We start from the raw sequence: 23,517 nt of genomic DNA, 5'->3' as shown, positions 1-23,517 counted from the left end.
TCGTAGTTGGTAGTATTATTGTGAAAGCAATAAGCTTGTCTTAGAAGTGAGTTGATGTGAGAAGATGAAAACTTATCACATTTTGTGCAATATTTTGGAAACTTACTTCGTCGTATTCAGAACAAATAGTGTTGCGTGGTATGATTTTTAATACACATAAAGTTTGACACGGTCTGCTGAATTCTAGTGATTTTTTTCAGTGAAAAATTAAGCGATCGCATACAATTAATGGGAAACTTCCAGCATTGAAATTCCATCAAAGAGAAAGACCACAATACAAATGAAAATAGGTCAACATAATCAAAATGCTGCATACTTTCAGCAACAGATGTCTAATATTCTGCTCACAAACGTTAATTGCATACCTTAACAGTATGTCAAAAAGATTTATGAACCCTTCGCACCCAACTCTTGTTACAAAACACAACCTACAAATAAACAACCAACACTTTGGTTCTATTTGCCCAGCAGCTCAAATCGTTGAGTAATTTGCACTTTCTTCTGGGACTACCGGGGAACATTTTCAACTGAATTGTGTGGTAAAGCGGATGTGTGGTGGCAAGAATTGTTTGCGAAATCCATTAGACCTTTCTCCTTTTAGTTTCATCACGGGGTCCGCGTTGTTGGTGCTGGGAAGGAACGGAAACTAATTCTCAATTTTTCAATCAGCAAAGCTACCAACACAAGGCTGAACGGTCGGCGAGAGCTGAAGGTTGTTGTTGTTCTGACCCAACCCATGTTTTGAAAAAATGTCTGTCTCAGTGGCAATGATTGCGATTTTTATAGTTTTGTTTTACTACCACGGGCGGAAACAGGCGGCCAAATGATGGCGGAAAAGGGAGAATTGGAATGGGAATAGAGTGATTTTATTTAATTTTCTCGCCCATAATGCAAGGCCTCCCTTGCTCGTGATCCCTAAAACAACCCGAAAACAATCTCCTGCTTGTTTTCTTGCTAATCGATGTTAGCACCATCATTGTATATCCCCCATACAGCAATAAGGTTTCAGTCCCTTCCCGCGAGCAACATTGAACCTGACAGGTTTATTTGTTATCTGCATTAGCCATTTGCGCAAGGATCGAACATGAAGCGACTGCTTGAGAAGAGGATAGAGCCATTTTCCTACCCGTTCACTCTCTCCAGCAACGCTGAGAGGCATGGATGTTTCGATCTCTGTTTCGATTTGATCATATTCCCAGCAGTCCGCGGTCTTAAATGTCAAGTGCCATTAAACTTAATAAACCAAACGAACTGCTAATTATGTAATTCGAGTAATCCTGAGAGCAAGTGGTGTTTTTCATGTCTTTTCTATATCCAATTTTCCACTTGCAGCGTTAAACGGGTAAAAATGCGAATTTCGCGTACAATCGTTATCCGATATACGCTATCGCACGGGACCGAGCGCAATAGCGTACCTCGAGTTTTCGTGTATATCGGATTCCTATGCAAAAATAGTTAACACTACCGGTTCGAGGGTTGAAATATATCGCCACAGAATTTGCATTAAAGTTTTTGTTATAAAACAGGTATCTTTTGCACAAATTTAATGCAAAATGCATTAAGAATATTAAAGAAATTCAAAAAGAGTATAGAATATTTCAAAGAGTTAAAATATTTGCAAAAAACACATGGAGCTGTCAAATTTAGAGGAATTGCGTACTGCGAATTCGCGTATATCGAGTATCGCGTACTGCGGATAATTGCTGTTCTGGCAGGACAGAGCCGTGCCGTTTCGAGATGCTACTTCATGGAACCGATACCAGCAACGGTAGAGCGTAACGGTTAATATGGGACAAGGCACAATTCGTTTGTGTCGGGTAAGATTTAACTTCGGGAAACAATGGTTGGCAATTTCCTTAACGTCCAGTAATTGAAATAGCTAAGTCTAGTTCAGCCCAATACGGCTGATAACGTGAGTTGATTGAATTGGTTACCCTTTGTTCTCAGTTGTGCTGGCTGCATAATGTTACTATGATAATCATTCAATTTTCATCAGTAAAGTAGTAGAAACAAGGAAGGTGAGTCATCAAGCTTGAATTAAATTTTAATTAAAATGTTTCGAGTTTCTTTTTCTTTGGGTTTTTCCTCTCAACTTTTCATTTGATTATTTGCTCATAATTTTTTTACAAATCAGCGTTGTTAAAAAATAATAAAATGTGGCTAATTTATTTTCTAAATAAACGGTTGACTTTGGTTTGCATCAATGTATAGTTTCATATTTCAGATTTCATATTTGTTGAGGACAAAATATAACAATAATCAATCACTTCAGAAACCAAATCAACACGTAATCGCTCAATACAAACAAATATGTGAACAATAAAATTAACCGGGTGCTAGTACAATCTCTAGCATCTATCACGAAACCTTGTTAAAAAAAAATTGACTGTAATATGCAACAAACAAAGGTTGCTAAACGGATTGAACTTAGAATGCAAGACCATTTTTGGGGTTGTTTCCCGGGCGCCAGGTAATTTTTCTTAATGTTTTTGATGGGTATAGCCATGGATACTGGTAGACTATGGACGTACTATGGTTTCAATTAATCAGTCACTATAAACGAGAAAAAATAATATTATTTGTGCAAACCATCTTCAACATAAGCTTACTGAGCAGTTTGTTGTTTATTTTAAACTAAATATCATGATAATACAACTCATCTTTTATAAGAAGTAATTTTTTAAAGTCAGTAATCCCTGGTCGGCTGGTCTCGTAGTAAAGTTGTCTACTATTTCAATTTAATAACATGCCTGTTATGGGTTTAAGCCTCGATTGAACCATGCCTTCATACGTAGGACTGATTATCCGAAGAGGCAAATGACAGGCAAAAGGCCGAAAGTGCCTATAAAAAAGCTGACTATTCTGCTATGGGTAATCAATAAGTCACTAAAAGCTGTGCCCACTAGTAGGTGCAGGCAAACCTTGATCTACAACGGTTTTTGTGCCAAAGCAGAAGAATAAGAAGAAGAAGAAATCCTGGTTTTCCTATATGCAATTGAACTGAAGGAGTTAGGTAGAACTACAACGTGAGATATAATTTATTTATTTTGCTCATTTATCTCAATTAGAAAGAAAAGAACGAACACGATTAGACTCATTGCTATTATTTGATTTTTGACTTATTTTGCAAATTTGACATTCTAACCAACATTAAGCCGGTCTCGTAGTACAGTCGTCAACTCTTACGACTTAACAACATGCCCGTCATGGGTTCAATCCTCAAATAGACCGCGCCGCCATACGTAGGACTGACTATCCTGATATGGGGGGGAATCAATTAGTCACTGAAAGCCAAAGCCCACATGTGGGTACAGGCAGGCCTTGACCGACATCGGTTGTTGAGTTAAAGAAGAAGAAGATGAACTAACATGAGCTAAATCATTGCATAAACCATTAGCATACCATAAAAGTCACATCATATCTTCCGCCAACATTGCCACTGTCGAAGAGCAGCCGGAGATAGAATGGGCATTTGAAATTTAAAATTTCCGACATTGGGTACTCGCTATGCTTGCTCATCTCTTTATCAAGCTTTTATTATTAATTTGTTACTGCATGTAGTAGAGCAGTGGATGAAAAATAGCGCCAAACGGACGCACGCTGATCTGCTCTCCTTTTTCTTTTGTGATTATCGCTTGCGCCTCAATATCGCCGTTGCACTTAGAGTGCAACCCTGCCACGTTTGCTGCCTGTCAGGAAACAAAGCTACCGCTGAACCGTCAGCGGTGATGCATCTAAAAACAACGCTCCACAAACCAATACAATTCCTTCACAGCATTCACTGCAGTTAAAAGCCGCCTGTATCGAAGCAGTCAGGTCAATGTTTGAGGAGCAAACGAAAGCAAACATCAATCTTGAAATGAATTACGGTCGCTCCACCGCCGAATGACGGTGATGGTGATGAATGGCAAAGTCGCGCCATGACGAAAACACGACACTTTTGACAAAAACTAAGTGCAAAGCCTGCGACCAATTCCATCACGGACTAATGTGTTCAGAGCGAAGGCGAAGTTGCTGGAACCACCATGCGAAGGGCAATACAGAAGAGCATATAGGGTTGCGCGTAAACATTCCTACCGGGATTGGCATAACCGGAGCAGTTCGGGCCAGCAAACACACGCTCCAGCTGTCCACCATGTCCTCGGTGGTTCTCCAATCAAAAGTCAAACTGAGCTTCCTTGTGGCCTTCTTCGGTAAGCTAGTATCGGTTGCATGGTGGGAAAACTCAGCGCAATATTCGCCTATTCATTGACCGGTGTGTGTTGACTCCGGGACAATCACGAACAAGCTCAATCAAACCAATAGTGGGAATGGGGATGAGAACATGAAGCGAGACGATAAAAGGGAAATCGCATGACCATATTTCGGAAAACCTAATTATTTTCCCTGAATCCGGTGATTCAATCGAAATTCATATATATTTGTTTTCAAAAATTCATCCATACCCTGGACCGATTTGTTCATACATTTTGGAATATTTCATTTCATTCATTCGCTGCTCCTGGAATTCACTGCACAGCGATTCAAACCCGTTAACAATCGGGAGAAAACTTGACTGAGCGCCCAGGAACAATTCCATTGTTGCTTCACTGTCCATCTCAAAGAAACAGCTTGCACCTGTATGCAATGAGGGCTCCGCTACGTGTGCTTTATCACGAACAATAACAAAAACTAGTAGTAGAGTCGGCAATTGAGCCAACTGTTTGTGACGGAGTCATCAACTTTGGAATAAAATGCATTTCATCCATGGGCAACTGGTGTATTAACAAAATGAGAAAATAAAATATCCTTACAGAATCTGTGCTAGTGCAATGTAAAACAAACGAATACGTTTCGTCGGTTTTGGCAATAGCGTGAAAGCTAGGCATCGTTAACCTGTGTGAGGTCAAGGTTGCATGGAATGGAAAATACCATATCAATGGAATTATAACGCTTAAAATAAAATTATATGTGTTTACAGTGGCTTCCTATTCCTCCTACATACCCTCTACCATTTTCCTTATCAACTTGACTAATCGTGTTGCGTTAAAAATAGTAACCGAGTACAGCGAAATCCTTTATCGTTTCAAACGATAGAAAGGTTTTCCAGCGGAAAACGCATTCGAGTGATCTATAAAAATTTATCTGCATCTACCGGCATTGTAGTGCAGGGACTTACCCATGGTTTAGGGACACGACGATTTATCAAGCGTCAACGCGCCATCTTAATGCTTTCCTGTGCACGAGCGCAAGAAAACGAATATGTCAGTGGGTCGGTATGTTGCGTACGTGTATGTGTGTGTGTGTGAATGAAAAATGAAGGCTGGCATATGCAGGATTGCATCAAGCAGTTATATCGTCGTTAAAGCGTCCATGTTCACTTAGGATATGCACGAGTGCAATCAGTGGCGGATTTACAGTGTCAGGGGCCCTAAGCAGTAAAAATTCTTGATGCCCTCTGTACATGATTTCCGGGACGTACCTATTATCCGTCTTGGAAAATGTAATATTTCAACTGCCTAAATTGTGTTACTGCCGCGGGGGGGGGGGGGGGGGAGAGGGGAGGGGTGCTCAGGGTTCGACTAGCACGGGGCTCCAACGTCCATCGCCCACGGGGCCCTCCTTGCTAATACAGTCGCATATTCTATCAACTGTTATAGTTGCTGGACTTGTGATGTGCTGTATGGAGCGCACCCACGACTCCGATCCGACTCCGACTATTGTTAGTCCGATTCCGACTCCGGCAAAATGGAACCACTAAATCCACCCGGAGACGGAGTCGTTCGGAGTCGTCCAGAGTCGACCGGAGTCGTCCGGAGTCGACGACTCCGAACGACTCCAAACGACTCCGAACGACTCCGACTCCGGACGACTCCGGACGACTCCGAACGACTCCGAACGACTCCGGACGACTCCGAACGACTCCGAACGACTCCGGACGACTCCGACTCCGGGCGACTCCGGACGACTCCGACGACTCCGAACGACTCCGAACGACTCCGAACGACTCCGAATGACTCCGGACGACTCCGACTCCGGGCAACTCCGGACGACTCCGAACGACTCCGAACGACTCCGGATGACTCCGGATGACTCCGACTCCGGGCGACTCCGGGCGACTCCGGGCGACTCCGGGCGACTCCGGGCGACTCCGGACGATTTCGAACGACTCCGGATATTGAAGCGCGGACCTACCTTCCGGAGTCGATTCCGAATTTATCGGAATCGGATCGGAGTCGACTCCGGATTTTTGCCAACTTTACCCATCACTTACTTTACTTACTTATCCGGCGCTACAACCGCTTTGCGGTCTTGGCCTGCCTCAGGAGTGTCCGAAACCGCTCACGGTCTCGCGCCTTCGTCTGCCAGTCCGTTATCCCGGCCTTAATGGCGGACGCCTCCACGCCATCTTGCCACCTCAATTTGGGCCTACCACGCCTCCTCTGTCCTTGTGGACGGCCTAAAAAGACTTTACGGGCTGGGTCGTCCGTTTCCATGCGTACAACATGGCCAGCCCACCGGAGCCTGGCGAGCTTAATACGCTGTACGACAGTGAGGTCGCCGTACATCTCGTATAGCTCGTCATTATAGCGGCTCCTCCATTGTCCTTCCACACATACGGGGCCAAGTATCCTTCTGAGCATCTTCCTCTCGAACGCGGCTAAGAGGGCTTCGTCAGATTTGGACAGTGTCCATGTCTCAGAGGCGTATGTGAGTACTGGTACTATATAGGTACTATATAGTCCCAGCTTCGTCCGTCGCGACAGGTTCTTTGAGGTGAACTGCTTTTTCAGGCTGTAGAATGACCGGTTGGCAGCCAGCATCCTTGCGCGCAACTCAACTTCCACACTGTTGTCGTTGCTGACCTTTGACCCAAGATAGGTGAATTCTGGGACGACTTCAAAAGTGCGTTCACCTATCTGTACATCACGCCTACGTAGATTTGGATTATTTATTGGTAGGTCCGCTGATGTTGCCACCATCAGTTTGGTCTTTGCCTCGTTTATCTGCAATCCGAGACTCTCTGCCGCCTGCTCGATCCCTTTGTAGGCTTCTGCTACATAGGAGAGCCCAATGACCAATGATGTCTATATCATCAGCGTATGCCAGGATCTGGGTTGACTTATAGAAGATGGTTCCCGTAGTCTCCACCCTCGAGTCGCGGATGGCCCTCTCTAGCGCCAAGTTGAATAGGAGACAGGCAAGCCCGTCCCCCTGGCGCAGACCCTTGGTGGTAGCAAAAGGTCCTGAGAGTTTTCCATCCACCCTCACCTGGCATGTGACGTTGGTCATAGTCATTCTAACTAGCCTTATCAGTTTGGCCGGGATTCCAAATGAGCTCATAGCGTCGTACAGTTTTACCCTGGCTATGCTATCGTATGCGGCTTTGAAGTCTATGAAGAGATGGTATGTGTCGTTTTTGTATTCAGCCATCTTCTCCAAGATCTGCCGCATGGTGAAGATCTGATCAGTGGTTGATTTTCCGTTTCGGAATCCTCTTTGATAGTTTCCTACTATCTCTTCGACGTGCGGGACAAGGCGATCCTGGAGGATCAGGGAGAATATTTTATAGGCGGTATTCAACACCGTAATACCCCTGTAGTTGTTGCAGTCCAACCTGTCTCCCTTCTTGTATATGGGGTAGATGATGCCGAGATTCCAATCACAAGGCATCGATTCGCTATCCCACACCTCTGTAACAATTTGATGAATCTCGTTTTCTAGTCGTGCACCTCCATTCTTGACCAGTTCGGCTGCAATTCCGTCGGTTCCGGGTGCCTTGTTATTTTTCAGCCGACGGATAGCCTTTCGTGTTTCATCTATGCTAGGTGGCAGTAGCATGACATTATCTGCTAGTGGCGCTTCTAGCTGTTCGCTAAACTGGTCATTGAGTAATTCATCAAAGTACTGAGCCCACCGCGAGAGGACCTCTGGCTGGTTACTGACCAGATCTCCATCCTTGTTGCGACAGCAGGTCACCGAAACAACGTTGTTTCGGTGACCTGCTATCGCTTGGTAAAACTTTCGTGTCGGTCCGTACGCCTCTCTGGTTTGCTCGAGTTCCCGCATGTTTTGCTCTTCCAAAGCATGCTTCTTGGAGCGGTGAACTCGTTTCTCTTCGCGTCTAAGCCGTGAATATTCCTCTGCTAATGCCCGCGTTCTATGCCGTTGCTGCATTGTTCGGTATGCAGTATTCTTACGTTCGGTCACTTGTCTGCATTCATCGTCGAACCAGCCAAGATTTGGTGTTGCCACGACGTGGTGGGAGTATATTTCTTGCACAGTTTATTATTTTTGTTTTTCGAGCGTTCCACCTCTCGCTCGTAGTTTCGTATCTGTCTTCTGGTAGTAGAGACTCTTCTAAAGCGGTTTTGAATTCCTGTTGGACAGCAATGTCCCTTAGAGAGTCCGTGTTGAGCCGAGCCTGCGTGTTTTCTCCGCCCCCATTGGCGCGGGGGCGGGCGATTCTACAACGTATCACTAAGCCAACCAAGTAGTGATCGGAATCGATATTGGCTCCTCGATATGTTCTGACATTTAACAGACTCGACTGTCGTCGGCGGCTTATTAACACGTGGTCGATCTGGTTGAAGGATTCTCCACCCGGGTGCGCCCACGTAATCTTGTGGATTTTTTTGCGCGCAAATGTGGTACTTCCTACAACCAGATTGTTCGCTGCGGCAAACTGGACCAATCTACTACCATTATCATTACTGTGCTCATGCAGACTGTGACAGCCAGTGTATTGGCGGTACATTGGCTCCCTACCGACTTTTGCGTTGAAGTCCCCCAGGATGATTATGAGGTCATGCCTGGGGCAAGCATCTACAATCCTAGCGAGGCGGCTGTAAAAAAGGTCCTTCTCCTCTTCCTCTTTGTCTTCGGTAGGGGCGTGAACGTTTATGAGGCTTATATTAAAGAATTTGCCTCGCATGCGCAGGGTGCATAGCCTATCATTTATAGCCTTGAAATCCATGATTGCGGGTTTCAACCGGGGACCTACGGCGAAACCCGTTCCGAGCACGCGGTGGCGGTCGTGGCAGCTGAAATATATGTCGTAGCAATGCTTACCACGCCTGTTGTGCACACCGTTCCCTAGCCACCGAATCTCTTGTAAAGCTACGAGGTCCATGCTCAGTGTGGCTAGGGCATCATCAAGTTTTTTCAAGGCTCCGGCTTCGCTTAGAGTGCGTACGTTCCATGAGCCCATTTTCCCATTTACCCATCACTATGCTGGACTAAAACTCCGCTGGGCTCCTCATCGACGGGGCCCCCCGCAATTGCTTACTTTGCTTACCGTTAAAATCGCCACTGAGTGCAATGAATATGGAGATAAAACTAACGTTTCTCACGACTGCTGGAGGGTGTTAGCAAGCATTTGACAAGGTTCGAAACGTTTGTTTTATTTTTCCGGCCCTTTTTCGTCCTTCAATCGTACTTGCGTAATGACGCTCAGCGAAATAATCGAGAAAAATAGATTTAGCTCTTTTTCTGAAATTGTTTGCTACAGAGAAAATCTACGATGGAAATTGTTTAATCAAAACATGTATCAATAATTATTTGACGTTAGATTATCGTTTTGATTATGATCTTTTATTTGATTATTTATTTTTTTATTTACATAGTTCTTGTCCGCGAAAGATGACCCCAAAAGGTATCGCCAATTCTTATATATTAATATAGCGCAGACCTTCACTAATAGTAGAAATGGATGTGTGGAAGTCAACTCCTGCATAGAACTGATTAAAACTGCGTGCCATTGCTGATATCGGCTTATTTGCCGCATAATTTGTGTAATCTACGTACAAAAGGGAAAATGAACGAACACTAGAGAGAGGAACGTGTATGTTCACTTTGATGGCTTGTCAATTTCTCCTTTTAGCAGTTTGGCCATAAATATTTTTTTAGCCTTTTCACGACGCTTTTCTAATGTTCCTTAACCTTACAATGACCATCTTGTTCTATAGGGTAACGCGTCACCATTTGGCCATCTAAGAACTTGAATCTTGAAACGAGTCATTTTTCTTTGAACACTTTCAATGCGTTTGATCCAACGGTAAGTATATAGACACCAAACAATTTACACGTAGTATCTATGATTTATCGGATAAATCGTTTACTATTGAATATTGTTCCTCATCATAAGGCAATCATATGTGATTTTGAAGTAACAATAGTTTCTGGTCGACCTTTGTGCCACATTTTGAAATTTTATTTAGTAATGCTGACAGGTCATAATGCCATATCATGTCATGATTGTTCTGTGATATTTTTTTTTTTGTGTACATTTAAAACATTTGGAGTTTTTCATTACATATCATAAAAACAAACAATATTAAATGATGAAACAATGTGTATTAAAGTTATTTATTGAGCTGATTTTCATTGACTGATGATTCCAAGAACTTATGGCTATCTGTTTCGCGTGTGCTGTGTCACTGGATGCTGCTGACTGTATCGTCGGCTGTGCGTACTGTGAGGCTACTTTTCACCGCGGTTGTTGCAGGCTGCCTTCCGAGCTGATTGATGCGGTCCTGACTCACATCGATCTGCACTGGAGCTGCACTGGGTGCACCAATATCCTGAAAAATCCGCGCTGCCGATCAGTCAAAGAGATCGGGGCTCAGGTCGGTTTTCAAGCTGCTCTCACCTCAACTGTTGCGGCTGTGGGGAAGCTTATTGAACCGATTATCGCCGAGGTGCGCAGTGGATTTACTCTACTGCAAAATTCACCCATACCTCAGCTTTGCAATACCGATCCTCGGCCCGTTGCGGGTAGAAAGCGGCGGCGTATCATCGAGGATTCTATGTCCCCTGATGTCAACAAAAACGTAAACATTCGTCAAAATAACATGTTTGCAGCGTCATCGCCAAGCGCGTACACTAACACTACAGTCGGCATCCCACCCTCGTCTACGCTACCGGAAGAACTCATGGGAACCGATTCGCTATCGTCACCGCTTCGAGCAGCGTTTCCCCAGCCGGCCACAGACAGAATATGGATCCGACTATCTCGCTTGTCCACTGCCGTCACCGTGGAGCAAGTGGTCGCTTCTGTGAAACGCCGTTTAGCCACCGATGACGTCCTAGCATACTGCTTGCTGAGGAAGGGAGTCAGTGTTGACAGCGTAAACTGGCTTTCTTTCAAAGTGAGAGTACCGGCCGCCCTTCGTGACGCCCCTCCCGACAATGGCACTCAAATTCTCTCATTTTCTCATGCCCTCTCTGTCACATTCGTAGCTCGATCTCCCTCTTCTGGGACTTAGCGTTCTGAGCATGCGGTTTTTGCAACGGTCATTTCGTGCCACTTCGATCTCATCACCTTCTTTCCCCTCCCACCCCTCTTTTTGATCCGCGCTTTGGGGCTTGCAAATTTTTGACATGTCAAATGAGAGTGAAGCTAAAATGTAAACAACAAGTGTTCGCGTGTGCCGTGATTTTGTAAGTATTTTATGCAAATTATATGATATTTATCATTAAAAACGTTTTGTTTTGTAGAATAAACATAAAATCAACCACGGAAGTATGATTTAGTTGTGGTGGAAGCGAAAAAAAATGCTTGGAGCATGGAATAAAACCGGATGAAATTTCTAGCCTTCACGCACGATGCCGACGCTGAGGTAAGGTGTGCTTGTGTTTAATTTCGATGATTGTTTCATTTTAGGGTGTGCTCCACAGCTAGTAGCTCCCACATTCGAACCGCTCATGGTAACCTGCAATTATGTTATTTTTAGTTTTTCATTTAGTTTCAATGTAAAGTAATAGTTGAAAAACATACAATTTGATTTCATCCAACTTACAGGTTTTACAGGTGAACAACAATTAGCAACTCCCGATCGAATTGCACACAACAACCACCCACAATCACAGCTGTAAAAAGTAAGTATATGAGTTTTGCATGTCTTTAAAATGTCTTATTTTTAATATTTATCTCCATACTTACAGGTAACACGGATAGGTAGCAAGGAAATCAAGCTTGTACACAGAAATCTACACAAAAACTGGGTTTTATAAGCGTACGAAAAGCGACGCGGCTATCTTTGAATAAAAAGTAAACAAAAGAGTTTCGTTTTAATTTAATTTTGACAGCGGGTGTGGTGATGGCTTGAGCGATTTGGAACAATCATTCTCCGGACAGGATTCGATCCAATCCATGACGTCACTGAGTGCCGGTTCATTTTATGCTTATTCTCCGAGTTCTGGTTATACCAAGCAGCAGAGAATAAGCAGAGAATAAGCATAAGCGGTTTCCATACAAAATCTCTCTGAGATTGTTGAGAGGGGCAGCACTCGCCCCATCGTCCTGGCCTGTCGGTATTGGTGTACGTGAATTTGTACAATCCCGTCAACGAGAGCATGGACACTCATCGTCACCAATCACCACCCTCTCAACAATCTCAGAGAGATTTTGTATGGAAACCGCTTATGCTTATTCTCTGCTGCTTGGTATAACCAGAACTCGGAGAATAAGCATAAAATGAACCGGCACTCAGTGACGTCATGGATTGGATCGAATCCTGTCCGGAGAATGATTGTTCCAAATCGCTCAAGCCATCACCACACCCGCTGTCAAAATTAAATTAAAACGAAACTCTTTTGTTTACTTTTTATTCAAAGATAGCCGCGTCGCTTTTCGTACGCTTATAAAACCCAGTTTTTGTGTAGATTTCTGTGTACAAGCTTGATTTCCTTGCTACCTATCCGTGTTACCTGTAAGTATGGAGATAAATATTAAAAATAAGACATTTTAAAGACATGCAAAACTCATATACTTACTTTTTACAGCTGTGATTGTGGGTGGTTGTTGTGTGCAATTCGATCGGGAGTTGCTAATTGTTGTTCACCTGTAAAACCTGTAAGTTGGATGAAATCAAATTGTATGTTTTTCAACTATTACTTTACATTGAAACTAAATGAAAAACTAAAAATAACATAATTGCAGGTTACCATGAGCGGTTCGAATGTGGGAGCTACTAGCTGTGGAGCACACCCTAAAATGAAACAATCATCGAAATTAAACACAAGCACACCTTACCTCAGCGTCGGCATCGTGCGTGAAGGCTAGAAATTTCATCCGGTTTTATTCCATGCTCCAAGCATTTTTTTTCGCTTCCACCACAACTAAATCATACTTCCGTGGTTGATTTTATGTTTATTCTACAAAACAAAACGTTTTTAATGATAAATATCATATAATTTGCATAAAATACTTACAAAATCACGGCACACGCGAACACTTGTTGTTTACATTTTAGCTTCACTCTCATTTGACATGTCAAAAATTTGCAAGCCCCAAAGCGCGGATCAAAAAGAGGGGTGGGAGGGGAAAGAAGGTGATGAGATCGAAGTGGCACGAAATGACCGTTGCAAAAACCGCATGCTCAGAACGCTAAGTCCCAGAAGAGGGAGATCGAGCTACGAATGTGACAGAGAGGGCATGAGAAAATGAGAGAATTTGAGTGCCATTGTCGGGAGGGCATCAAACACCGTTCTCTCACACGCACACCTGTTGTCATCGATCGCCGATCGATGCCTCGCACACCAACATCCACTGTCTATCACGCACCGGCACACGCATCAACTTCACAGGCTCAAACACTAACATCACCACAATTGGGAGAACACACGCTGAACGACACTACTCATGGTCCTAATTCAACACTCATTGACGGCCCGCTTTTAATTCGCCGCACTTCCAACACCAACTTACAACAGACCACACTTGACCGTTTCTTTCACGAATAGACGAACCTCTGTTAAGTCTGCACAAACACCTACCTGTTATGTTCCTGCTGCTAATGCGCTTCGCACTGCCCGTTCCACTGCCTCTGTTTACTATCAAAACGTGCGGGGACTGCGCACGAAGGTCGATGAGTTTCGCCTGTCGGTGTTGGAATCCAATTTCGATGTAATAGTGCTTACGGAAACCTGGCTCGATCCTAGTCTACCTTCGGCTTTGCTGTTTGACGATAGCTTCCGAGTCTACCGATGCGATCGTAGTGTTGACAACAGTACATGTTCCCGCGGTGGAGGTGTGTTGATTGCGTGCTCTCAGTCTCTGACGTCACGGGAGCACACAACGGTGCATCCATCGCTTGAGCTAGTGTGCGTTGTAATACAACTAGGCAATTCCCGACTATTCATCATTGCTGCATACCTCCCGCCTAGACTTGCCGCAAATGCTGCCACGCTCCGTGAAATCGAAAATTGCATTCGCTCATTATGCTCAACTATGCATCCCGGAGACGGTTTACTCCTGTTAGGAGACTTCAACCAACCTCTCGTCTCCTGGTCAGCCGCTCAGCATGATCCGGATTTGCCATTTCTGCATTATGAGCCACGTACGCGATCGGCTCTCTCCGCTCTGTTTATGGACGAGATGCATCATAGTGGACTCTTCCAGATCAATGGTCATCTTAACACCAGCGGACGCGTCTTAGACCTGGTGTTTGCAAATAATGCTGTTGCTTCTGTTTGCCTTCCGCTTGAACTTTGCCTCACCCCGCTGTTAGCAATTGACACCTATCACCCGGCGCTTGAGTTGGCCATCCCGCTACCACGAGAGGAATCAGCCGTTCCTGCGCTAACATCACGCCTTGACTACGCGCGGACGGACTTTAACAGGCTCCTGCCGATGATCGCCTCGTTCGCGAATGTCTTCGATTGTTCCCATTACGCCACTCTTGACCTCGCTGTGAAAGATTTTGAGCGGTTCATGTTGCAAGCCCTGAATGAATGCACGCCGGTGAAACGACCTAAACGAGGCCCCCCTTGGGGTGATAGAACGCTGCGCAGGCTCAAAACGGCTAAAGCTGCCGCGTATCGCGATTATTTGTTGCGTAGGTGTCCCGCTGCATTGCGCAACTATAACACTGCGCACTCTCTCTATCGGCGCTATAACAGGTTCCGCTACCTGGGGCACGTACGGCGTACGGTTTTGCGCTGCCGCGGCAATTCACGTGTACTGTGGAACTTCGCAAACAATCGTCGGAAATCCTCTGGTTTTCCTAGCTCCGTCAGTTACAACGGGCGCAACGGCAACAATCCGTCTGCTGTATGTGATATTTTTGCCTCGCGCTTTGCCGCCACCTTCCTTCCAGCTGTAACTGATGAGAGGCAGATAGCCGACGCATTATCAAACGTACCGGTGGATGCTATGGCCCCAAACTTGCCGATCATCGATGAGTATTCAGTCTCGAAAGCGATTGACAGGCTGAAATCTTCGTTTGCTCCAGGGCCTGACGGGATCCCGGCTTCCACGCTTAAGCGTTGTGGCACCACCATCGCGCCTATCCTGGCCTCGATTTTTCGCGACTCGCTGCGTTCGGGCATCTATCCTGCCTGCTGGAAAACTTCGTGGCTTGTTCCAGTGCACAAAAAGGGGGACAAATCAAATGCATGTAATTACCGTGGCATTACATCGCTTTGTGCCTGCGCTAAGGTCTTCGAGCTCCTGGTGTACGAACCTCTCCTCGCAGCTGCCTCGAACTACATTAGCACAGCTCAACATGGATTTGTCCCTCAGCGTTCAACCACCACCAACCTGGTTGAGTTCGTTAGCCTCTGCCACAGGACCATCGATGCCGGCTCGCAGATCGACGCAGTCTACACGGACATCAAGGCTGCCTTCGATAGCGTTCCGCACGCCTTGCTGCTCGCAAAGCTCGAAACGCTTGGTCTGCCTGTGCAGCTGCTGGCCTGGATGCGCTCCTATCTTACTGGTCGCACATACTGCGTGAAGATGGGACCCCATACGTCGCGCCGTATTGATGCTTCTTCGGGGGTGCCGCAGGGGAGTAACCTTGGACCGCTGCTGTTTGTCATTTTCCTGAATGACGTAACACGGTTGCTCCCTCCTGACGGCCACCTACTGTATGCAGACGACGCGAAGCTGTTCCTGCCTATCCGCGACCGGTCAGACCAACTCCGCCTTCAAGCCACTCTAAGTTCCTTCCAGTCATGGTGCTCTTTGAATGGTCTTGAATTGTGCGTCGAGAAGTGTGTTGTCGTTACGTTTGCGAGAAAGCGGTGCCCCTTAGTGTATGACTATGCGTTAAATGGATCCACCATTGGTCGCAAAAGCTGTGTCACGGATCTAGGAGTGCTCCTTGACGAAAAGTTGAGCTTCCACGACCAGCTAGAGCACGTTGTCACTAAGGGTAACCAATTGATCGGCTTACTAAAACAAATAGCACGAGACATCACTGACCCGATTTGCATCAAGACGCTATACTGTGCTTTGGTGCGACCAGTGTTAGAATACGCTTCTGTAGTATGGTGGCCTACAGCTGCTCGTCCCCTAGCTCGTTTAGAGTCGATCCAGCGCAAATTCACGCGGTTCGCTTTGCGCTCCTGGAGTGTCCAACTTGACTATGAGGGACGCTGTGCGTTGCTTGGCATCGAGACGCTGAAGCAGCGGAACTGCAACGCTCAGAGGCTGTTTGTCGCGGGACTTCTTGACAATCGGATCGACTCGCCCGCGCTTCTTTCGAGGCTCAACATGTATGTCCCGCCGAGATCGCTCCGAGCTAGATCGCTACTTGACGTGGAGGAACGCCGCACTCGCTTTGGCTCCTCTGATCCGTTTATTCGTATGTGCCGTGAGTTTAATGTCATTTGTGATCGTCACCAACCTGACATGTCGCGCACCGCATTGTTGTATAGTATTCGTGTCGTGCGACCTTTTACATGTTAATTATGTTACTTAAGACTAAGCGTGACAAATGAATGACCGTAATGTGACTATGTTATAATGAATGAATGTAAATGAATTCGCTTCAAGTGGGCCACTTGCGGTCCGTTGAATTTTAATAAATAAATAACAAATAAATAACAAAAGATTCCACCCACTTTGATAAAACACACATCTGGTAGCAAACCACTTCGCCACCCTGTCGATGGCCACTTCAATTAACTTCATTCAGAATGATAATGGCACCACTTTTATGGATCGCTGAAAGGAACGTTAGCCATTCATTGTGAGTGGTGCTGGTGCAGGCATTGCAACGTTATTGATGACTCAAAATTATATGAGTAAGTCACCTTCTGTCCAAATTGTACCATTTTGTCATTTAAAACTACCGTTCAGCTGCGATTTTCTACGAAATAATGTTCCACGCACAACCATTTTTAAATTTTCGTTTGTGTTAGTTCACCATTTCGATAATACCACACAAAATATGCTGCTTAATTTGCCCGCACCAATGCAGAAAATGCACCATTTCATATCGTTGTAATCTATAATGATGATTGATTGTGATGATTGAAATTTATTGCAATACCGCAGGAAAGCGCATATCACAAAATGTTTGGTACGTAAGGTTTTGGTGTTTCTGGTAAGCAGCCAGACGACTCAAAGCCTTACTCGTATAACTGCTTACAAAATGTTCTTAATTGTTTCTCTTCGTATTTTATATCTTTTTTCATACCCATTTCAGTTCATTCAAGAATAAATACACTCTCGTCGATCAGCAAACATCGTTACAAGTAGGGAATGAATTAATCAACAACTCGCCACGAAAACCATTGATGACCAAACAAACATTTATACCCAAACCCACACGTCCGATTGGAAATAACAGTATGGACAGTGACCGCAATAAAACAACAACAGGAAAAAAACAAAAAAACACGGAAAATACACATTAGAAGGAATGGCAAGCGAAAAATAAAATATTTAAATTATAAGTAAATATTTTTACTCCACTTTCCGCTGCAAATACGCACAAAAAAGACTGATTTGTCCGGTCTCAACACCGGTACGGTAAGAAATGAAAACGATTCATCACACTGGCCGGAGCAATTTTACTGCTTTAAATGATCACCCTGCCCTGGTTGCTCCGACAGTGCCAGATAATTGATAGCGGACTCATCCTACCCGTGGCTCCGTACCGATGGACGGTGAGCAAATGGCACTTATAACCACGAACAGGTACAACAAATATTAAAATAACAAACAACCCTCGTCTTAGTGCGCCCATCTTACGGAGAGCGGCGCGCGTCAGAAATTGGAGTAATTGGCAAGAAAACGGATAAATCTTTTGCTGCCACGATAAAAAAGAAGTCCCTTGGACGGTGATGTAACCAATTCAAAAGCTTGTCTGAAATAAATGTTGCTGTCGGTCAAGAAACATTTTCGGTGGAACCCATTTTTGCGCGGCGTCGGTGTTTTATGGCCTCACCTGCAATAAAATGGCGCATCTTTCGAGTGGACCGGTATATTGGGAGGTGTGCGGTGTGAGGAATAAAGATACCTTTTCGTCCAAGCGCTCAACTAATGCCAATCATTGACAGCGGTGTAGCCCTTCCGGCAAAGATGTATGGCGCTCTGCGTGTGCCCGTGTCTCTCGCGGGGTTTTTTTAAGGGAACATTATGGGACGGTAATTTCGATGATCCGTTAGCACTCTAGTTAGCATAAATTTGCCAGCCGTCGATTTAAACCTTTGATTCGGCAGTAGGCAGTTTTGGTTTTGGTTTGCTGACCAGCAATTCAACGATATTTCACGGTATGACGGTGTAGTAAGTTTGATTTTAGATATGGATGTGATGATCGTACATACGTCACAACTGGATGTCGAGGTCAGTGTTTCGCTTACATGAGCCGATGTGGAATTAAACCTTGATCGAAGCGGAATTTTGGTCGTCGAAGAGATCATAGAAACCTATGAATGATTTAACTTACTAAAAAGGTTGGAGTTTAGAAACCTTACCTTGAGTATGCATGGAGATAGGGTAGGATGAAAGAAGGGCATTGGCCTTTGTTGTTATGTTTATGTTTGAGTTATGTTTGTCTAGCATCGGCGATTAAAGTTAACTCATGAGAACAATTTTACAAAACTAGTATGGATAGATGTTTGAGTGATCAATAAAAATAGACGACAATGAAAAAAGTCAAATATTAATGTTTATGTGTATCTCGGTGTACCTCTTACACAATCGGAGGAAAATTATTTTTTCCACATTTGTTTGTCTGTGAAATTTTAATAAATAATCAAAGAATATTAAAAACTTTTTAAAGTTTATTGTTGCGTTTATTTAAAGATATCTCTCTTAATAAAATATTACTTATCCAAATGCCTCAAATCATTTCACTAGGAACACTTTCCTTGCAGCACTGTTCAACATCCCGCCATCCAAAATTTCCACATTTATATTCTCAGCTTTTCATATGATGGGCTCATGTACGTTAGACATAATTTCTCAAAATAATTCCAGCTTGCTTTTCTTTTGAACTTGAAGGTAACACACAATCATAGTTTCATTTCCTAAGAAACAGACAACTTATGTTCCATCCAACTATCCGTTCAAATTTCTGTGGCATCCAATGGAACAGTAGCTTGAATGATCTTGTCTCATTTTTCACGAATAAGCGCAATGCATGGTTACAGGGGTTTACCACTTTTATATAAAAATGTTTTGCCCAAACAGTGTAGACAAGGTGACCTTGATCTCAAGAAAGACATCCACCAGCAATGCAGCGAGCTGCCACATAACGGTTTAATCCGTTCCAGTGACGTACTCGTTATGCTGGAGCCTCTTTTCCATATAATTTATATGAAAAGGAAAATAATTGGTGCCAGGACTTCGTATATGCTTGTGTAAAGGATAAATATGCATCTGTCGATATGAAAAGAGTCATCTTAACACTAATATCCCGGATGAAAATTGTAGTCAACTGTTTTTACAAATAAACAAATTAAAGAATCATTAAATTTTCCAATGGATCCAAGTAAGAAACACTCATCAACCACAGCCTTGTGCAACATGCGTTGACATGACGTTTTTTATTAAATTTTTCCTTGTATAAATACTCTCATCTGTCTGAGCGATAGACATAAAAAAACACTCTATTTTGTTATTCAGAATTGCCCATTTCACTACCCGTTTCCCCTACTTGCGGGGTTTCCTATGCAAGAACCATGATATCGCAACCTCACTGCACATTGCATCATTTGATTAACACGCTCTTGGCCATGAAAATCATGTCATTTTGTCATCAGCCCCGAAACATGAGGGAAGCTTCATTGCAAGGCACTCTCGGCAACTTCGTTTGACACAGTTCAGCTTTAACTCTACAGTTCCGGACGTGTCGTTTATGCGTGTGATGACACCGTGCACGCGTTCACATAAAACAGCTTCCATAGGCCTCTGCCAGCTTTATAGTGTCGTTTCAACCTTCCCCCCCCCCCCCCCCTGCTTAAAAAAACAAATTCGTGTGAAAATTGGAAACGCTTGGAAGGTATTTTTCAATTCCATATGAACTGTGTTTTAACGTCTTCTTTCTGGAGCAGCTATCGCTCATTGCATAAGATAGTGCCCGCGGATGGTTTTTTTAGGTTTTGTTTTTAGGAACGGAAGAAGCTTTTTCCTTACCATCAACCATAACCGTAACAACAGATTTCACTACACAGTCAAACAAAAAGGTAGATAACCCAAAACCGGAAGCAGGATGGTAAAGTGGTGCAAGTGTTGTAAGGCACTTTGGCGAGACACATGACGTTGATCTGGCGTCATGTAGTTCCAATTCAATCTAGTAGATAAAATCTCTACACATTCTCACACTGACACTAGCTGAAAGGGTAACGGTGAAAGACGAAAACTCCGGGGAGGGAGGGGGAAGCGTCATTCGTGAACTGAAGGCGCCATGCAATTTGCTGGAAGCCGGGGAGCAGTAGGAAACTCGCGATCCAGTCTGTCCCAAAAAAGGAGGAACTTTACAATTCAACACCACCAAAGGGCACACTAAAGAGTTGGTTGAATTCGCCGACACAAGTGGTCCCATGTCTGGCCTCAGTTTGCCTGTACCTACTCTTCATAAAAAAACAGGAAGCATGCCCAGCTACGCTTGCACGCGACAACATGGAAGTTGGGTCAGCTTACGGCTATAAGTGGAGCGACGGTGTACCATTTTTCAGATTTGGCTACATAAAAGAGATCATTCAAATTTACTCACACACTTCCCAAAAGGAAGGAAAGCAGAAGCACAGCGGAAACTTTTTTCCCTCTATTCTTTGACTCCAGTTTCACTTCAGGACGGATGATGTGCCGCGAAAAGGCATATATCTGCCGTAAATAGAAGAATAGAGGGAAAGAGGGCTTTCCTGCCGGGTTGTGCATTCTTCTGAATGACATAATTTGCTTCATCTCGTAATCATTCGTTATCGGAATAATGGTGAAAGAAAAATTTAGCCACTCTTTTATTTTTACCCAGTTAATCGTGCTCCGGCCGGTGCACTCGCGCTTTCGGTTGGCTTGCGACTTGCGTTTTCGCTATTGTGTGAAATGCGGATTAAGATCATGTGACTCGGGTTGAATTTTACTGTGGGTTGTAAAGAATTTTTCCTGGTTTGTTACAATAGCCTTTTTCCTCGGAAAAGATGTATTGGTTTCTGCCCATTAATTAATTTGTTTAAAAAGTTTCCAGGCTGCGTAATGAATGGTTTTTAATTTATTGTTAAATACTTTTTGTTTGTATATTTGGGACAAAATCACAATTTGCGATAAGCGTAAATATAAATATATTTGCGACAGACGTAGATTTTGTTTTTCGAAAACCAGATATTCTTGGCAAAAAAAAAATCGCACAATATTTTTGCGATAATCGCCGAATTTTTTTGTGACAATCGCATAATATTGTTGCAAAAAACTGTAGAATACTTTGCCAGAAACGTAGCAAAATTATGCGAAAATTGCAGTTATTGTGTGCGACAATCACTGATTGAATCTCAAAGCCTCATAAATTTACTGAGCCAGTCCATAGCAGTCATCAAAGCAATGATCACCGATTATGTTTCCATTTATTTGCAGCATGCAAAATAAGATGGAGCATTCAAGCAAATAAACGAGCAATACATCAAACAAGCGATGACGATTTTGCCAGCGTCAATTTTCAATGGGAACACCGCCACCGTCAAAACGTGGAAAAACGTGACAAAACGAATTCTTTTTAATAAAGTTATAAAAATAGTACCCATTCGACAACGGATCGCAGGGAAAGGTGGTAGTGTATTGCGGTACCATTGTTCATCATAACAAAAATTAATAATAAAAACAGCAGCCTGCACCACACCATTGCAAGGAGGGAGACTGAACTGGCTGAGCGCACGCAATCGATTTGCATGGATTTCAGCATTGTAAAATGGGAAGTTTTCGTAGTTTTTATTCAAAAATAACATCTGCTTAATCACCAGTCCATAAAAAAATTCAATGGTAACCATCAAACCGAAAAACACTTCGGTTGTGGACGGCTTACGGTTGACTAGCCCAGGGTACCCGTCTGATCTGTTTAAAAACAAAGCGAATGAAAGTTTCCGATCTGTTGTCATCCTTAATCGAGTAACGAGTCTTTTGACAAGAACTGTAACAACTGGAAAAATATTATCATTACGTCATTTGCACCAATTGCCGGACTGTCTTCTCTTAAGGAAAGTTTGTCTCGATTTTCTGAGCAAGGAAGCACACATCAGGACAATTACGTTGGCACTACGCTGACAGGCAGACACACTCGTACAAGGTGAAACAGGTGAAATGTACTCGAAACAGAACACCGGAATGAACTCAAACATTGCGGTAGGTCCTGCAAAATCAAAATAAATGTTGGGTGGTAAAGCATGTAAAAATTCAATTTCTGTCAGACAGATTTGGTCTCTCTTTCTCAGAATGATAGAATAGTTATCAAAAAGGGAACACTGGCGGAACAGTCGTAACAAATTCACGATCGGAATTTGTTACGATTAAAAAGTGAAATAAAAAACTATAAAACTTAAATTTTGCTGCCGCATTTTTGTCAATTTTTAAATACATAGAAGCATATTGTACGTACTATCAAAGCCAGAGACAATGTCGCAGAAAATGTTCAACTCGCCACTTTTTATACTTTTCCGTGGCTTAGTAAGAAAGGGTCCAACAGGTGTTTTATCGCTTCATTTTCACTGAATACAACAATATGGTTAATGGAGATAGGAAAGTTAATAATAAAACAACCCCAACCTAAATCAAAATTTCGGAAGGGGTTTAGTGGATTATTGCATTGTCAACTACAGGTCCGTATAATGAAGTCATCTTCTTGTATTTGCACAATTTTCACCATACCTCGTTTCCACTTCCACGACTGTCTAACCAGTTCCTTATCCCTGTATTTTGTTACGCAATTTAGGTTTACTTTGAAGAAAAAATAAAGAAGGACACTAGGAACAACCAAAAAACGAAAAAAAGGACAAATACTTCGTCCGGAGGTGTGCGTAAAACATGACGGGGGATTTGTTTGGATACAAATTATAAAGTATAGTAGTTTTGAAAATTTGTGTAGTACGTTTCTTTTTTTGTTATTTTGTCGTTAATAGTGGTTCCACGTTCCTTATTCCACGTGGGGTTTGACAAGATCAGTCTTTAGCAAAATTTGGTGAAAACAGCTAACTAAAAATATATCAGAAGGACTGGAAGGAATGCATTCCATAAGAAAGATAAGCTCCTATTGCTTTAAGATTGGATTTCAAGTAAGTGTGGTGAATATGAAGCACCGATTATATACTTCAGTT

The 23,517-nt window shown here is 43.5% G+C and overlaps 4 long non-coding RNA genes across 6 annotated transcripts; 2 read left to right on the top strand and 2 right to left on the bottom strand.

The window, feature by feature from the left end:
* Positions 1–11,157: 11,157 nt before the first annotated feature.
* LOC133393888 (uncharacterized) lies at positions 11,158–12,041 on the top strand. Its single transcript, XR_009766459.1, has 4 exons — positions 11,158–11,421; positions 11,479–11,600; positions 11,783–11,859; positions 11,926–12,041. It is a non-coding gene; the product is annotated as an uncharacterized LOC133393888 (long non-coding RNA).
* Positions 11,415–12,013, bottom strand: LOC133393889 (uncharacterized). 2 transcript variants are annotated; one of them, XR_009766460.1, is made up of 3 exons: positions 11,924–12,013; positions 11,781–11,850; positions 11,415–11,693 (listed from the first exon to the last, which is right to left on the bottom strand). It is a non-coding gene; the product is annotated as an uncharacterized LOC133393889 (long non-coding RNA). The 2 variants fall into 2 exon arrangements; XR_009766461.1 differs by having other exon boundaries at positions 11,415–11,850.
* Positions 12,042–12,574: 533 nt separating the features above from the next.
* Positions 12,575–13,442, bottom strand: LOC133393564 (uncharacterized). Its single transcript, XR_009766253.1, has 4 exons — positions 13,195–13,442; positions 13,016–13,137; positions 12,757–12,833; positions 12,575–12,690 (listed from the first exon to the last, which is right to left on the bottom strand). It is a non-coding gene; the product is annotated as an uncharacterized LOC133393564 (long non-coding RNA).
* On the top strand, positions 12,603–13,201 carry LOC133393565 (uncharacterized). 2 transcript variants are annotated; one of them, XR_009766254.1, is made up of 3 exons: positions 12,603–12,692; positions 12,766–12,835; positions 12,923–13,201. It is a non-coding gene; the product is annotated as an uncharacterized LOC133393565 (long non-coding RNA). The 2 variants fall into 2 exon arrangements; XR_009766255.1 differs by having other exon boundaries at positions 12,766–13,201.
* Positions 13,443–23,517: the final 10,075 nt, after the last annotated feature.

This window comes from Anopheles gambiae, chromosome 3 (assembly GCF_943734735.2).
Source record: "Anopheles gambiae chromosome 3, idAnoGambNW_F1_1, whole genome shotgun sequence".
Taxonomy (NCBI): Eukaryota; Metazoa; Arthropoda; class Insecta; order Diptera; family Culicidae; genus Anopheles; species Anopheles gambiae.
This window is presented reverse-complemented; position numbering and strand designations above follow the sequence as displayed.